Source organism: Pseudochaenichthys georgianus, chromosome 7 (assembly GCF_902827115.2).
Source record: "Pseudochaenichthys georgianus chromosome 7, fPseGeo1.2, whole genome shotgun sequence".
Classification (NCBI taxonomy): domain Eukaryota; kingdom Metazoa; phylum Chordata; class Actinopteri; order Perciformes; family Channichthyidae; genus Pseudochaenichthys; species Pseudochaenichthys georgianus.
The window spans coordinates 27,311,040-27,328,833 of NC_047509.1; the positions used below are offsets into that span (position 1 = coordinate 27,311,040).

At 41.9% G+C, this 17,794-nt stretch overlaps 1 protein-coding gene and 1 long non-coding RNA gene across 3 annotated transcripts in view; one reads left to right on the forward strand and one right to left on the reverse strand.

The window, feature by feature from the left end:
* prkar2aa (protein kinase, cAMP-dependent, regulatory, type II, alpha A) overlaps nucleotides 1-17,794 on the reverse strand; it is a 72,500-nt gene that overhangs the window by 40,198 nt on the left and 14,508 nt on the right. The gene's annotated exons all lie outside the window — the stretch shown is intronic.
* LOC139434190 (uncharacterized) lies at nucleotides 10,024-13,918 on the forward strand. Its single transcript, XR_011643600.1, has 3 exons — nucleotides 10,024-11,089; nucleotides 11,365-11,620; nucleotides 12,828-13,918. It is a non-coding gene; the product is annotated as an uncharacterized lncRNA (long non-coding RNA).

Sequence of the window (17,794 nt, forward strand, 5' to 3'; positions counted from 1 at the left end):
ACGCTTCTCTGCGCTCTTTCCTAGGAAGTCATCCATAGGAATCCCGAACCCAATAAAATACCCAATATTAACGGTGTGTGTGTCTGCCCAAGGACAATTTAAGGTAAAACCTAATAGGTGTCATACATAATAACCTAATAAAAGTAAATGTAACAACTACTACAGTGCAACAAAACAGGAAGATTAAATGTGGTCTCTTAAACATAAGATCCCTAGCATCTAAAGCAATATTGGTAAATGATTTAATATCAGATTATAATATTGATATATGCTGTCTCACTGAAACTTGGTTGAGACATGAAGAATATGTCAGCATAAATGAGGTCACTCCACCCAGCCATATCAATACACATATTGCAAAGCAGCGGGTGTGGGAGAAGTTCGGAGAAGACATGGAGAAGGACTTTCGGGCGGCACCAAAGTTGTTCTGGAAAACTGTCCGACACCTCAGGAGGGGGAAGCAGGGAACCATCCAAGCTGTGTACAGTAAGGATGGGACGTTGTTGACCTCAACTGATGGAGTGTTAGGGCGTTGGAAGGAACAATTTGAGGAACTCCTGAACCCGACAACTCCGCCCTCTATGTTAGAGGCAGAGCTGGAGTATGACGGGGGATCAACACCAATCTCCCGGGGGGAGGTCACTGAGGTCGTCAAACAACTCCACAGTGGCAAAGCCCCGGGGGTGGATGAGATCCGCCCGGAAATGCTGAAGGCTCTGGGTGTTGAGGGACTGTCATGGTTGACACGTCTCATCAACGTTGCGTGGAAGTCGGAAACAGTACCGAAGGAGTGGCAGACCGGGTTGGTGGTTCCCCTTTTCAAAAAGGGGCATCACACTACTCAGCCTCCCCGGGAAAGTTTACTCCAAGGTACTCGAAAGGAGGGTCAGGCCGATTGTAGAACCTCAGATTGAGGAGGAACAATGCGGATTCCTTCCTGGTCGTGGAACGACGGATGAGCTGTTTACTCTCGCAAGGATCCTGGAGGGGGCCTGGGAGTACGCTTATCCGGTCTACATGTGTTTTGTAGACTTGGAGAAGGCCTATGACCGAGTTCCCAGGGAGTTACTGTGGGAGGTGCTGCGGGAGTATGGGGTGAGGGGGTCTCTACTCAGGGCCATCCAATCTCTGTACTCCCAAAGCGAGAGCTGTGTCCGGGTCCTCGGCAGTAAGTCGGACCCATTTCCGGTGAGGGTTGGCCTCCGCCAGGGCTGCGCTTTGTCACCAATCCTGTTTGTAATATACATGGATCGGATTTCGAGGCGTAGTCGTGGGGGGGGGGGTCTGCAGTTCGGTGGACTAAGGATTGCACCACTGCTTTTTGCAGATGATGTGGTTCTGATGGCTTTATCTTCTATCTTTACCTTCAGCACTCACTGAATCGGTTCGCAACCGAGTGTGAAGCGGCTGGGATGAGGATCAGCACCTCCAAATCTGAGGCCATGGTTCTCAGCAGGAAACCGATGACTGTCCACTCCAAGTAGGGAATGAGTCCTTACCCCAAGTGAAGGAGTTCAAGTATCTCGGGGTCTTGTTCTCGAGTGAGGGAACAATGGAGCGTGAGATGGGCCGGAGAATCGGAGCAGCGGGAGCGGTACTGCAGTCGCTTTACCGCACCGTTGTGAGGAAAAGGGAGCTGAGCCAGAAGGCAAAGCTCTCTGTCTACCGGGCCATTTTCATTCATACCCTCACCTATGGTCATGAAGGATGGGCCAAGACCGAAAGAACGAGATCTCGGATACAAGCGGCCGAGATGGGTTTTCTCCGCAGGGTGGCTGGTGTCTCCCTTAGGGATAAGGTGAGAAGTTCGGTCATCAGGGAGGGACTCGGAGTTGAGCCGCTCCTCCTTCGCGTCGAAAGGAGCCAGTTGAGGTGGTTCGGGCACCTAGTTAGGATGCCACCTGGGCGCCTCCCTAGGGAGGTGTTCCAGGCACGTCCGGCTGGGAAGAGACCAAGGGGTAGACCTAGGACCAGGTGGAGGGATTATATCTCTTCGCTGGCCTGGGAGCGCCTTGGGATCCCCCAGTCAGAGCTGGTTGATGTCGCCAGGGAAAAGAAAGTTTGGGGCTCTCTGCTGGAACTGCTACCCCCGCGACCCGACCACGGATAAGCGGGAGAAGATGGATGGATGGATGGATGGATGGATGGATAGGGATGCACGATATTGGTTTTTTGAAACCGAAACCGGTACCGATAACTTCCTGCTTCTCAAGACCGATACTAATATAATATATATATATATATATATATTAAATGTACCTGTAGTTTTTTCACACCTGGTTAAATGATGAACTAGCCGACTGAATCCTTTATCTTCGAAGGGCTGGTCGTCAAGCGCCATCATTTCTATGATGAAGTTAGAGATCGTTTTAGCCCTGGGGTCGTCTCTGGCAAACTTCTTGCCTTTTTCAAAAGCCTCGTCGATAGGTAAAAGCCCCGGTGCCTTTGCAGCTGGCTTTGGATTCGCCGCTAGTTTAGCAGCGCAGGCGTCTTCGTACGCTTTTAACACACCATCGTAGCGATGGCGATGTTTCAGGTGACTAATCAGGTTGGAAGTATTATAGCTCGTTGCCTTTTTCCCTCTTCGTGGAACTTCTGCATTGCATTTGTTAATACAAATAGCAAGCGAACTATCTAACTCTGAAACTTTGAAATAGTCCCATACTACCGACGACATGTTTGTTTACTGTCCTGGCTTCACGGCCGCACACTATTTACGTCACAGCCAGGCATGAATTAGGGAGCGCTGGATTTGTGAAAAACTCCTCTCTTCCTAAACTACTAATACCACAGTACTGGCAAAACGGGAGGAGCCGAGTGAAAAACAAGCGCCCCTCATCCCAATCCACCCACACCGCAGTATTTTTTTCTTTGTTTTTACCCAAAAAATATATTATATTATCGGGGCTTTTTTGATGTTAAACACGACCAAAACTGAAGTTATTGTACTCGGCCCTTAGAATCTACGAAACAAATTATCTAAACATATACTAACTATGGATGGCATTAATTTGGCCTCCAGTGAGACTGTAAGGAATCTTGGCGTTATATTTGATCAAGATTTATCCTTTAACGCCAACATAAAATCAATTTCAAGGACCGCCTACTTCCATCTACGTAACATTGCAAAAATCAGGCATATCTTGCCTCAAAACGATGCAGAGAAACTAGTCCATGCATTTGTTACTTCAAGGCTGGATTATTGTAACTCCTTATTATCAGGGTGTACCAAGAAGTCAGTCAAGTCGCTTCAGCTGATTCAAAATGCTGCAGCTTGTGTACTAACTAGGGATGTAACGATATACCGAATATCGCGGTAAATAAACGTCCCAATACCGTCGTGAGACTGACAAAATCTACCGCGATTTAAAAAAATAAATTAAAAAAATATATATTATTTTTTTTAAAACACTTTTTTTTGTTTTAAACCTTTATTTAACCAGGTGGTCCCATTGAGATCATCGATCTCTTTTTCAAGAGTGACCTGTCCAACATGGCAGCAAGAACACAAAAGGACATCGTATTTACAGTGCTACATTTACACACCTAGAGACATTGACAAGTACCAACAGTATATCTGTCAATAAGCCTCACCTTCTTGGCAAAAACTGTATTGTTTTTGAAGTGGTGGAGAGACAATGCACAGTTTGACCCACTGCTGTCACCCATGGCCAAAGCGTATCTCTCCGTCCCACTGAGGTGGCGTTAGACTTTTCCGCTGTCCGTCATTTTGACAGACAGGATCGTAAAATGTCCGTCATAATCCCTTATTACCCGTCGGGTCTGAACTACAGAGAGAGAGAGCATGCTCGTGAACTGTCAACAGGGGGGCGGTGTGTCACCACACAGCGTAAAGCAAAACCTCCCATACATGTGTTGATCTGTACGGCAAAGTACGGTTTGGAAACTATATCATTTCCTTTTGGAGGGCATGCACACGGCATAACACCAGAGCCTTGCTGCAGGGAAACGTTGGCGCTGTTCCGAGTTTGTTCTAATCTGTCAAAATGACAGACTGCTTTCAGATTTTTCCGTCATTGTTAAATAAAATATTCGGTTAACGCGACCACTGCTGTCTCAGCAACATCAGTACCAAGCGAGAGAGTTTTTTTTCCAGAGCAGGGGATATTGTAAATGCCCAAACATCCCAGCTTATAAACACCTGGAAATGTGGACATTCTCATATTCCTAAAAACCTGTCTGATGATGCTGAGTGAGTGACTAGTGAGTTTGAGTTGAGTTACTTGAAAAACTAAAGTGAAACTTGATTTATTTTATTGCAGGGTCTGATTATTAAATGTCCTTGTTTATTTGTGAGATGCAGTGGCACAAAGAAAATGCCTACTTTGTTTGGTAGTACTATAGGTACAAAAACACTGGTTTTCTTGTTCCAGTCTGTTACTGTCACTTTGTTTTTGACACTTTAAAATACTGCTATCCTACTACAAATCAGATTTATTATGTAATAAAGAAACATTTTCCGAGTAAAAAAAATGTATATTGAAAAAATATGTTTTCTTTATTATTCAATATCGCGATAAATACCGTACCGTGGACTTGTTATCGCGATATTATCGTACCGTGAGTTTTTGGTATCGTTACATCCCTAGTACTAACCAGAGTTAGGAAAAGGGACCACATTACTCCTGTTCTGGCTGCCTTACACTGGCTCCCTATCAGAGATGGGGACTCGAGTCTGCGACTCGGACTCGAGTCGCACACACAGAGACTTCAGACTTGACTTGGACTCGTGACCAAAAGACTTCAGACTCGACTTGGACTCGTGTGTTGGGACTCGTGAACAATCATTGTGTTTTCTATTTTTGGCGTATTAAAGGTGGGGTAGGTACATTTGAGAGAAACCGGCTCGAGATCGCTAGAATTTGAAAATACACAACCGGAGATAATCTGCTAGAGGCTGTTACTTCCTTATAGAGCCCGCCTCCTCCAACACACACGAACGTGCACATGACCAATGAGGGCACGAGATAAGTTTGTGCCCAGATGGAAGGCTGACAGGCAGGTAGGCCATCCAGTTATTTTCGCCGGGCTCATTACGCAGACGTGCGCGCCTCTGTTACTACCTCGTAGTAACACAATGCCACCGGCGGCACACCTGCGGCTGTACCGCTTGTAATTAGGTTCAACTACAAACACTTCGAACAAAACGCCGGCGGCACCAACAAAAGGAGCGCACATTGCAAAGTCTGCAATATCAAAATGAAGGATGCTGGCGCAACAACGTCGAATTTCATCAGGCACTTGAAAACTCACCCGGAGAGGTCAGTCACATTAACGCATGGACGGTTAGCAAACATGTTTAGCTCAGCATCAGCTATGTAATGTTAACTTAGCTTGCTACTAGCTTTGCAACTGAATATTTGAAAAGATTAGTGAATGTTTGCTTGTCACACTTGTTTGAGTTGAGTGGCGTTGACATCCAACTCTTGACATGGCATAAAAAAAGGTCGGTAACGTTAATCATTACGTTCCGCTGCCACCATCTACTGGCTAACGTTAAACGTAGAAAAATACATAGTTACATACATAAATACATCTGTGGGTTTATAGGCAGGTTACAGGTTTATTGTTGACCACGTAACGTTAATGTTACAGGTTTATCAGGTTACCATGACACTGGCTTTGAGTGAGAGGATAGAGGAATATGTTTATTAATAGTAGACTTAAAAGATGTCATTAGAGATCCAGTGTAATTAAACAATACGGTTGATACAAAGACGTATTTGACGTATTTCTGATTCTGAATTGTTTTGCTTATAAGTTGTTTGCATTTAGCTAAAGTGTGATGTTTTTCCTCATTGCATTGCAATAGCCTGTTTAATGTGATCATATAACAAACAACTAATCAGTGCTGATACTGTATGCTAATAGATATAGGAGTGATAATAATACAGTACATGCTTTGAATTTCTTAGATATAGCTGTGCAGTACTCTTAACAGACTGGATAGCAGCAGACAATAGAAGGCTTATTACAACCAGAAGAGACATGAGACTTTTATTTTTTTAGAGACTTGAGACTTGACTTGGACTCGTGACCAAAGACTTGAGACTTGATCAAGTCTCACCCCACAAAGACTTGAGACTTGACTTGGACTCGTGACCAAAGACTTGAGACTTGACTTGGACTTGCAAAAAAAGACTTGTGAACATCTCTGCTCCCTATAGAACACAAGATAGAATTTAAAATTCTTCTTCTCGCCTACAAAGCCCTTAATGGGGAGGCGCCATCTTACCTTAAATAACTCATTATACCCTAATGTCCTATTAGGGCATTGTGTTCCAAGAATTCAGGGTTGTCGTTTGTTCCTAGAGTCTTTAAAAGTACAATGGGAGCCAGAGCCTTTTCTTATCAAGCTCCACATTTGTGGAATCAGCTTCCAGTTTGTGTTCGGGCGGCAGACACCCTATCCGTTTTTAAGAGTGCGCTTAAGACCTTCCTTTTTGATAAAGCTTATAGTTAGGGCTGATTAGATTCAGCCCCTAGTTTTGCTGATATAGGCTTAGTTTGTCGGGGGACATCTTACTTCTTCCTTCTCTCTGTCTATACCTGTGTACTCTCATGTTCCGATTAACCCAGCTTCCCCAAATGTCTTTCTTTTTGGTGTCTATATACGCCGGGATCCGGAGTCATGGATGATCCTGCGGTCCTGTCTCCTGTATCGCGAGCCCTGGATCTTGAGTCGTGGCTGTGGTCCTGGATCATATGTCCTGGATGGATATCCTCGTGGATTCATCTTCCTATTATACACACATGCATTTCCAAACATTTGGACTACCTATGTTGCAAATGTATTATCTTTTCAATTTACACACGGCATCTATTGCACGTCTGTCCGTCCTGGGAGAGGGATCCCTCCTCTGTTGCTCTCCCTGAGGTTTCTCCCATTTTTCCCTTTAAACTGTGGGTTTTCTCCGGAAGTTTTTCCGATGTGAGGGTCTAAGGACAGAGGGTGTCGTATTGTCATACTGATATTCTGTACAAACTGTGAAGTCCACTGAGACAAATGTAACATTTGTGATATTGGGCTATATAAATAAACATTGATTGATTGATTGTGAGACTTGTGTTTTGTTTCGGTAAAAATTGTTCATATGGTCAGTTAGCTTAGTTTCTTTCCGTTAAGTGAGTACATGTATGACACATTCATAGTTTATTACATTTTAAGAAGCCCTGAGACACAGTTTCGTGGAAAAAAAAGCCCGTTAAGCTTAAAGAGCTTACGAAATGCTTTTAGCACCTGTTAGTGGGATTAGTATATGATAGGTTGCATTTGTATTGTGGAATGTGCCATATGATTTTTTTATTATTGATCTATTTTTAATAAATCACGATTATAACAGCATACAAAAGTTGTCAGTTAGTAACAATCGTTCGTTGCGCCGGAAACATCAACTTCGGCCATTTCCGGCGGTGACGTCATGAGTGGAACACAGCTGAGCTCAGTCCCGTTTGAATGCATTGAAGGGCCAAATATTACGACAAAGGATGCACAGCAATAAGACGCCAAGAATAATTGGCAAGCGATATGTTGTATGGGGATGTGGGGCCGTCTCAACATCTGGTTATGGGATGGTTTTGTGGCCAAAAAATGATCAAATTTTGCGTATATGGACAAAACAAGTGCGTCGTACGAGGCGGACGTTTGCTAGACCAGGTAACCCGGGGTCGATGAAACCGACGATGTGTGGGCAGCACATCAAGAGATCGTGTTTCGAACAATCAACAATGCCCGCTAAGGAGAGAGAGTAAACGCTTTCTCGAAGGTTCGTTTTGCTTTCTTACAACGTTACGTTAACTCAACCTTACGTTTGCCATGAGGCTATGTTACTTCCCTTAAGAGCTAGCTGTCTTAGCTAACAACAGTTAGCAGCTAACGTTTTCTGCAGTTTGTGTTTCCACTGAAAAACGTGATGTAGTTATTTAAGGGTAAGTTAACTAAACGTTATCTTACAAGTAGAGAAAGTTAAGTTGTGTTTAAAATCGTCAATGTAATGCACGTTAAAGGTTTTGTGTTGAGCATGAAGTTAGCTTTACTGTAGCTCACCAAAGGTTAGCATGTTAAGCTGCACTTTCTGTGGCAGCTCGCTTAATACAAAGAGGGATTTTGTGCTTCATTCAGTGTGCGAAAAAGTACACGTCCCACCGTCCGGGACGTGTTATTTACAATATCGGACAAGTAGATCTTTTAATTGACTTGTCCGGTGGACAAGTGACGTTTTTCGCCCCGATTTATTGACAAATTATTGATAAATTCAGTTTACAAAAGGCAGAACTCATTCGCAAATTGTCTGTGTCCGCCATTGTTCGTTTAGAAATGTTAGTTTCGGTTCTGCTTGTCGATTCATAAGGAAATGCATCTCGCCGTTTTCTGTACAGTTAGACGGGGGCGGAGCGGGGTGGGAAGTGTAGCACAGTGGCAGGGTTGGGAAGCAAAACTCGGTTTCGAGTAGGAACAAATAACAATTGTCCAGTACCGGGATTAATAAGAGTTGTGAGGACAGGAGGCGGAGCCCCGCGGACCGCAGCTCTCTCTCTCTATGCTCCGTATCAGCTGATCGCTGCACGTTGCAGCTCAGCGTCTCTCTATCTCTCTCTTTCTACACATAGCGGATCCGCTGCCCGTTTAACAGCCTCATCGTTGTCAAACTTTCTTATGTTCTTTCTAACACGTAATGAAGGTTATTAAGCGTTTTAGCTCCTGTGTCGTTAATATTGACCGCCATTTCCTTTATGAAGTGAAGCAGCCTCCCTGTCTGTCCTCGCGCTGTCCTCACATCCCCGGACCCCCAGACTCGGAGGAGCACAGGGATGTCATGTTAGTATTGTTTATGAAGCAGGGTATAGAAAGTACATTATTGAAATGAAAATACTATTTATTTACTTTTACAAACAGTGATTAGCTGGGCAGCTGCAGCATGTGTATTGCAGGACATGTGTATGCGCTTTGAGTTGTAGAAAAGCGCTAGGCCTATAGGCTATAAATATAATAATAATAATAATAACTTTATTTGTATAGCACCTTTCATGCAGGGGATTGCAGTTCAAAGTGCTTTACATCAGTAAAAAACAAGACATCAAATCAGTGTAAAACAAGCAGCAAGAGCAAAAAGTGGGATAAAATAATTAAAAATAAAAACATGGGGAATAAAACATAGAGAAATAGTGCAATGTCAATCACAGGGAATAGTGCAGTATAATAGTGTAAAAATGCTTTGGTAAAGAGATAGGTTTTAAGCTGCCTTTTAAAAATGCCTAATGTATTGGCTTCCCTAATATTGTTGGGTAACGTGGTTTACAAAGGCTGCATCACCGATCTTCTTATGACTCTTTCTGGTGACCTCTAATAGACCTGCATCTGATGATCGCAGTGTTCTGGCGGGTGTGTAGTTTATTAGAGAGTCAGCAATGTAGCTGGGTCCTTGTCCATTTAGAGCTTTGTATGTAAGGAGAAGCACCTTCAAATCAGTTCTGAAAGTTACAGGAAGCCAGTGTAGAGTAGCTGAGACAGGACTAACGTGTTCCCTCCTTTTGGTGTTCGTCAGTAGTCTAGCTGCAGAGTTTTGAATGAGCTGGAGTCTAGCTTTCTTGGGGAGACCAGTGAATAGTGCATTGCAGTCGGCTAGATATAAAAGCATGAATTATCTTCTCTGCATCATTGTGATTTATGAATGGTCTTAACTTCCCTATGTTTCTGAGATGAAAGAAAGCTATTTTGGTCACTTTGTTTAAATGGGCGTTAAAGTTCAAATCTGAGTCCAGGATGACACCGAGACTTGTCACCTCCGGTTTAATCCAAGTGGTTAAACTTCCTAGATTATTTGTTAGCATCTCTCTTTTTGAGATAATAATAATTTATTATTATTATTATTATTATTATTATTATTATTATTAGGCCTATGTGTTGGAGATGTGTGGTTGGACTCTGTCTCACAGGCAGGTTGCAGTGTAACATCAGAGGAGACTGGGCCAATTGTACATTCTTAAACTGCACCACTTAGAACTAACTAAATAATGCAGAGATTATTTTTATATAATTGTATTCAATAACCGTAAGAAATTAAACAGTATGAAGTGATTTGTAAATAGGAATACAGATTTGACTTAATGTTTTCATAAATATATTTTTCTCCCAGTTTGTCATGGGACTTATTTACCCTCTCAAAGAACCGGAATCGAGAACCGAAAATAACCGGAATCGAAAAGCAGAACCGGAATCGTTAAAATCCAAACGATACCCATCCCTATGTGTGATGCAGTAACATCTTACCGCTCACTTACGTTAGCGGTGTTGTAAAAACCGTGGGAAAGTGTAAAATACGATGACGAAGAAGAAGATTCCAGTGGCCCCAATTTTTGTCCATTCTGGACAAGTGAAGAATGTATTCGGACAAGTAAATTGCCAAACTCACTTGTCCATGGACAAGTACTCTCTAAAAACTTTTTCTCACACTGTTCATTGTAAACATTTCTTACAAATGTGTGTTAATCTACCTGAAATTGTAGGGACAGTTTTTTTCTACTCAACTATACAGACCATTGTTGAGGAGATGCAAAACATACTGTAAATGAGTTGGGTCTCACATATACTTTGAGTAATGTTACTATGCTGCTAAAAAATGAAACGTTATCAGATGAGGACATCACCAAAGTGTGTGAGTCTGTCAGGGGATTTGATCTGTTCTTTGCATGTCGTACAGGGCCTGTACACACTGCTCTGGTATGAATTAAAAATATAATTGTAAAATGTATGTCTCTCGCTCTTGTCATCATTCAGGCTTTGCATTTGAACTCCTATGACTGGTTGCGGACTTGAAGGGAACGACTCCATGGCCTTCCTGACATCCAGGAAAAAGGTGAGATTCTAATCCATTTCAATGCCAACAGCCAGTCATTGTTTTTAACTTTTTTTTTTTTTTTTTTTTTTTTTTTAAAATAGGATTTGTTGGGGAATTTAAGTTGTATTGGACAGTAGAGATGTACTGGAAACAGTGGAGAGGGAGGAGATGATATGCAGCAAAAGGCCGAGCCGGATGGTTGCTGCTCCGTGTGGAGCGTGTTCTATCAGGTAAAGCACTTTGGTACCCAGTTATTTATGGTATTGAGTTTAAATTTAGCCTTTGGAAGGTCATTTCTGCATTGTAAAGACTGAAAAAACATTTATTTGTCTCAACATTCCTGTAATAATTTGTTTTTTTATTGTTGATATTGTTTTGTTCTTTATTTTTGTTGTGAGAATCACTTTGCAATTGTGTAAGTGCTATATACATAATTATACTAATATTATTGTTGTTACCATTATTAAAAAAAAAATATCTTTGTTTTCTTTATTTATCGCTGCAGAAAGGATCATGCCAGCCCACATCAAACACCTGATCAAGAACTTGTGAATCTTCAGGCAGAAAAGATGAAAACACCTGTTCAAAGTTCCAGTTTCCTGTACATGGAACCATGCCTGTCCTCTGTTCCACATGTCTTCAGTCAGTCCTGAGGCCTGTACTACGAAGCAGGATGTTCTCTTCGCGGCTAACTTCAGGGAAAACTCCGGCTTTCCGGTCCTACGACGCTGGTTCTCTTCTTAGCGGGCTAGATCTCCATGGTAACTTATGCTGAACGGCTAAACTGCCCCGGAGCAGGTTAGGTTGCAGGCTAAGAGCTCAACTCAGTGAAAGCACCGCCTGCTGACCAATCAGAGCTCAGTGTGCGGAGTTTAAAGCGATCAAGTCATATTACAGGAGAAAGGAAACACAGAAAAGCTGCCGTCGCAGGAAAGACGGCCGGCAAAAATCACCGACTGTGTGAACGTGAACATTAATAGAATATCACCTCCATCTTCAGAGCCATCTGACTATTATAACATTAGCGTTAAGAAAGCTTATTAAATATCTGCCACAACATAAGTAACCGGATCAGAGTACATTAAGTACAGTCCGCGGCACATCACTTCATAATGTATCGTATATCTCCTGATCTGAGTCAGCTGAGCCGTATCTGGCCGTGCAACACTCACAGCGTCACATACTGTATGTAGAAGTATTATTTTAAGCAACACATTAAGTTGAGGAAACACTCGAGTCACATGTAATGTTTAAGTCATGGATGTTTAAAGTTTAACTTCTTCATATTTGACTAGTATTAAAGTGCACTTTTCATTCAGGAAGTATGACGCTGCACTGTCAGTGCGCTTCTCCATGTTTGTGATTGGTCGAATGCTCCAGATACCACCCCTTTCATGTGAACGCGCACCTAACTAGATAGGACACGGCTGGCTTGAGCGATCCACTTGATAACCCCCGTTGTAGGACCGTTTAGCGAGAGCACGTATGTTTTGGATTAGGCCAACCGGCTAACTCAAACATATCCAGGTTAGGTTGAACCGGCTTCGTAGTACAGGCCTCTGGACCCTATGACTCGGACACTAGTTCTACCAAGGCTTATTAGACGTAAGAGTGGTAGGAGAGAAGTGGAGTTATCTTTGTATTTAGGCTGCAAGTCGACAAAGGTGATCAGATGCTAATAATGATCCGATTCATTTGATATTGATTGTCTGCCAATACCGAATCCTGATCCGATTCTTCTATTTCCCAGATAATACAGCTGCACCGTGTACACTAGCTCTATTTGTTTTTGCCATTGTAATTCACCATAAGCAATTGTTGACTGTAACGTCTAGACTCTATGCCAACCAACTGTAATTTGTAATGTATTATACTTTAACGGTTCTGGCAACCACAGCAGCCCAAATGTTAACGTAAATATTAAGTTTTCTTTTTACAGTGTACTTATATCTGTACATTTCTTTTCAGTTTGCTTCAAGAAGTGGCTTCAACAGACAGAAGTGCAGGCCAGATTGGGAAAGGCTGGACGCTACACAACGGGAAACATTATAGACATGAACAAGGAAAAACAACAAACACTTTCTTTGTTGCCTTGTTCTTATCATACATAGTGTTACGGTTTTTGTTACCATTTAAATATTGAATTCTATGTATTACTTTTATTTTAAATCAAATGCACCGGTTTTAGATAATATATTTATTTTGATGTGTAGGTTGATTTGCAGGTTGGTTGTTATTTGTATAATTATTGTATTGTTACTGTGTATTTTATTATATTAACTAGCTATTTATTAAATTAAAATACTATTATGAACACTATACAATGTCTTTATTTTGTAGATACCAGAATACATGACACAGTGAATCTTTGTAATATATTTATGTTCTCTTGTTTAAATAATCATACCAGTATTTAATGTATGCTGGTCACCTGGAATCCTGGTAAGCTCCCAGCAGGGTATATTTAATACTATTATTAAACATAAGCTGGTGATAGATGGATAAACCAGCCCTCCTGGCCAGCTGAAGTGTCCAAAACCCCTCTCCAGCCAACCATTCCAGCCTAATATATACTGGCTGGTCAATTTACAACAGCCTGACCAGCTATATGTATCTAAACTGGTTATTTCAGCAGAGTCATTATTATTTATTTACTATTTTTTGAGAATCTCTGAATTTTAGTCAAATGTATATACCAGTCTCTGTTCTGTTGCCTGAGCCAAGTTTGCCTGCTACATTACGATGTATTATTATTGATTTACTATTTATTGAGAATCTCTATGAATTAAAGTCAAATGTATACCAGTCTGTGTTCTGTTGCCGCATCGGATCTCCGCCAAATGAGTCTTGTCTGTCACTCGATTCTGTCTCCAGAGTCCGACATCAGCCACAGAGGTAGTGTATTATTCAACAGGTGTTCTACTCGTGACGTGCGTGACGTCACTAACCGGCGAAAGCTGTTTTGTTCGGAGCGGTCGTGTAACATCGGAAGTGAGCATGGAAAGTTGTAATAAACCACGATTTATAAATACTGCGGGCATATTGTCATGAATGACATGATTTCCCATTAATAATAGTATATATATTATCGTAATAAGAACAGTATTGTCCTTCATTTCGTAAGCTCTTTAACAGGTTAATAATGGTTTGAGTAAAGCATGCTAGGAAGTAAGGTGTTTATTCAATATAGATAATGTGTCATATGAAGGCCATACAAATATACCGATAATGATACTTGTTTAAGAGAGGGGGGCTGTGTACTAATACTGACCTCCGACTTTCTTTATCTGAATATCTGAATGATTATACGAGGCCGCTGCCCGTCATTTACAGCAGCGAGAGCAGTTTCAAGGCCAGTGGTTTCTATGGTGACCATGACTGTGGCTGTTTAGGACACTGTTGAAACCCACTATTGAGTATGCAGTATTAAAAAGCCCCAACAGTAATGGTTACTGCAGTTACTGATCTTTCATATGACTAACTGTGTGTTTAGGTAGGTGTTGTGATATGGAAAGGCAACCAAGACATAACAGCTACAGAATGTATAAAAGATACCCCATTTCACATAATCGCTGGACTGTTGAGTTGACAGTCAGAATGATGTCTGGGGCAGGGTGTGATGCAACCACACCCTGGTCTTTGTCTGTTCAGCTGGCTGCTCTAACAGATCGTTTGGCAGAAAACCAACCATCATGCTTTTTCTAGGACTTGTTTGGTATTTACCTGTGACCACATGTGTTTAGAGAACAAAAGTTCATTTCTTTGGTGAACATAACATGGTGAAAACAATCAGTCTAAATTAACAATCGGGACGGAAACGTTCGGATTTCCAAAGGGAGGTTCTGTGAATAAATTAAAAATCAAGAACCGAAATAATTGAACTATTCATATCTTAGACTGCATTGTAACTTTTATTTTTTAATGTTTATTTTATTAGCTTTTCTTTTTAATGACTGATTTTAAATGCCATTTTCTTAATGTCTTTCATTTTTTGTTTTTCTTTTAATGTTTCTTTTATTATCTTTTACTGTTTTTAAATGCCTTTGTCTGAATGTCTTTCATTTTTGTAAAGCACCTTGAATTGCCTGGTGCTGAAAGGTGCTATATAAATAGACTTGCCTTGCCTTCTCTGCTAGCTCTCAAGCGACTGACTAAGTGAGGACAGTGCGTAATGCACAGTGACATACTTTACATGTTGAACCTTATTTTTAAAGAATCTAAATTAGCCTACATTAGGGATCGACCGATATGGCTTTTTCAAGGCCGATACCGATTATTAGTAATCAAGGAGACCGATAACCGATATTTGGAACCGATATACATTTGCAGTAAAATCAGAAAATCTTGGTGTCAAAATGTAGAATAACACAAACTCCAACACAACTCAACACAACTTCTTTGAAATGCATTTAAGCATATATTATGTTTAATTAACTTTTAAACATCTTACAACTGGTTTCCTCTCTGTGCCCTTTTCTTTAGTGCAGTCATCTGCAATGAGTTAGAGAGAGAGACAAGAAGTGGGGCTGCAGGCTGACATGCTTAACTAACAATAATGCTTAATTTATTATATCTGTCTGTCTAGCATAAAATCCCAATAAACTGCTAGCAACTGCAAAACACGAGTGCTAGCTAATGTTTTGCAAACTATTAAAAGTGAGGCTATTACAGTAGACCTAACGTTAGTCTAGTAGCCTCACTTCTAATATTTTGCTAAACATTTGCTAGATACATGTTGGCTAGCTAATGAGCTTCACATATCAACCTGAAAAACTGCGAGGCTCCACCAAGCCCCCAGGAAGTGCGCCGGACTCAGATGGAAATATTCGTGCTGGCCAAACGGCGGTACTGCACATTCGTTTGGTTGCTGGGCCCGGAAACACTTTTTCCCATTGACTTACATTGGGAAAGAGTGGTCTGTAACTCGTTATATAATTTTTTTTAAACTAAATAAACAACCCAGTATGAACACTTGTATAGCCCTTATTAAAAACATTCGTTCCTCAAGTTGTAAAAATGTGCTAATAACGTTATTCTGAGAGTTATTTCCCTCGGCATTATGAACGCGCATCTAACCCACGGGACCGCGCTGCCCGGCACGTTCATGTTACGTGTTCAGCACTACATGAGTTTCTCTTTACCCATGGATGCACAATAACAACGGACCCATATCACCTTAGTGCCAGCCCACGGAGCTGTAATAATGGATATATTGCACATGTTTGCTGTAATTCATCATTTGTAAAATATTATACTACATGGGCTGTATGATGTAAATCTTGTACCGTAAATGTTGTATTAAATAAAGTTAATATTACCGACGTAGATTAACGTTCCTGTAGCTTCTTATTGCACTAACAAGCTTATTGCACTGTGTGTATATATATATATATATACAGTGCAATAATTCTTTCATGCTAAATGAATCTGTTGGATATCACTAGATCCTGTTACAGCATAATAGAAGTACATAACGATTGATGTGTACATTAGCATAATTACTAGCTAGCTGCTAGCTGCTAACTGCATAATAACAAGCCATTACCATGCTGTCATCAACGCACGGTGCTGTTACGTGTACGCAAATTGACGTGCTTGATGTGAACGAGCATTTTGGTTAAAGTTGCGCATGCGCTATGAGCGCACATACGGGTACTTCTCAGGCATGCCCGGTAATCTGTGACGTTTCACTCTCTCAAAAGTTGGGCCATTTTATCATTATGCGCTAATGAGCAACTCTCATAGGAATGAATGAGGCCCACCTCCCACGCTGTATCCAGTTCTTATTATACATCCATGGGCTCCACTCGCAGCCCCTCCCCCCCCTCCGCACCACAGTTACTCCGCTGCGAGACGCTGCACGCACCCCCAACTCTGACTGACTTCCCGCGTCCCTGTGTAACTGGGAAACAGATAGAATTGGATCATAAGATCGGGGTGTTTTTGCAACTTCAGCATAGGGGATAGGGATGTTTATTGAACTTCGGTTTAACATATGTATGGCTCTGCCGCTCAGCGCTGCTGCTTGCTTCAGTCTGTGTCTGCGTTCTTTCGCACCTGCCTGTAATCTGAGAAGATCCCGCCTCTCTGGCTGGCTCCCACCCGGAAAATCTTCAGTAATAGCCTATCAGATAGCGCTGTGGGCGGGACATTGCTCGTGTACACAGAGTGGTGACTGCAGCCAGAGAAACGGCCGCATCAGAGCCAACGTTTTATCGGCAATTTGATTAAAAAAAAAAGGCCGATACCGATAATCGGTCAAATGCGGAATATCGGCCCCGATAATCGGCCAAGCTCATCCTGTCTCATTCAGAATCAAATACAAGATCGCACTACTGACCCATCAATGCATCCACGGGAACGCTGCTTCATACCTCAAAGAACTACTCACATCACAAACCGCCACACGCAACCTCCACTCCACAACCAACCATCTGCTTCGCTCCCCGAGGACCAAACTCCGCACAATGGGGGATCGGGCTTTCTGTGCAGCTGCTCCTCACCTGTGGAATTCCCTCCCAGACCACCCGAGGACTCCACAGACCACTGACGCCTTCAAGAAAGGCCTAAAAACCTTTCTTTTAAAAAAAGCCTTTGATTAAACTTTTGTTTGTTCTAGTATGCCTCCTGTAGCACCTTGGGATTGCTTTACAAATCAAATGTATTATTATTATTATTTCCAGGCCATTGTTACGGTCATGCAAGCCATTGCTCCATCCTGACTCATACTCTGAAAAACCACAAGTTAATCTTGTATCTAAAAAAGAAGAAGCTATAAACCCATGTGCTGATTTGGAATAGATCAAAAACATATTTTCTTCCTCACAGAAATCCAATGCAAGGTCATGTTGTGCTGCTGAGGGTCATGGATAACCCGACCGTCTGTTTATTTTCTCTGTGCCTGCTGATTTGACTAATTCCAACCAACCTCTCAA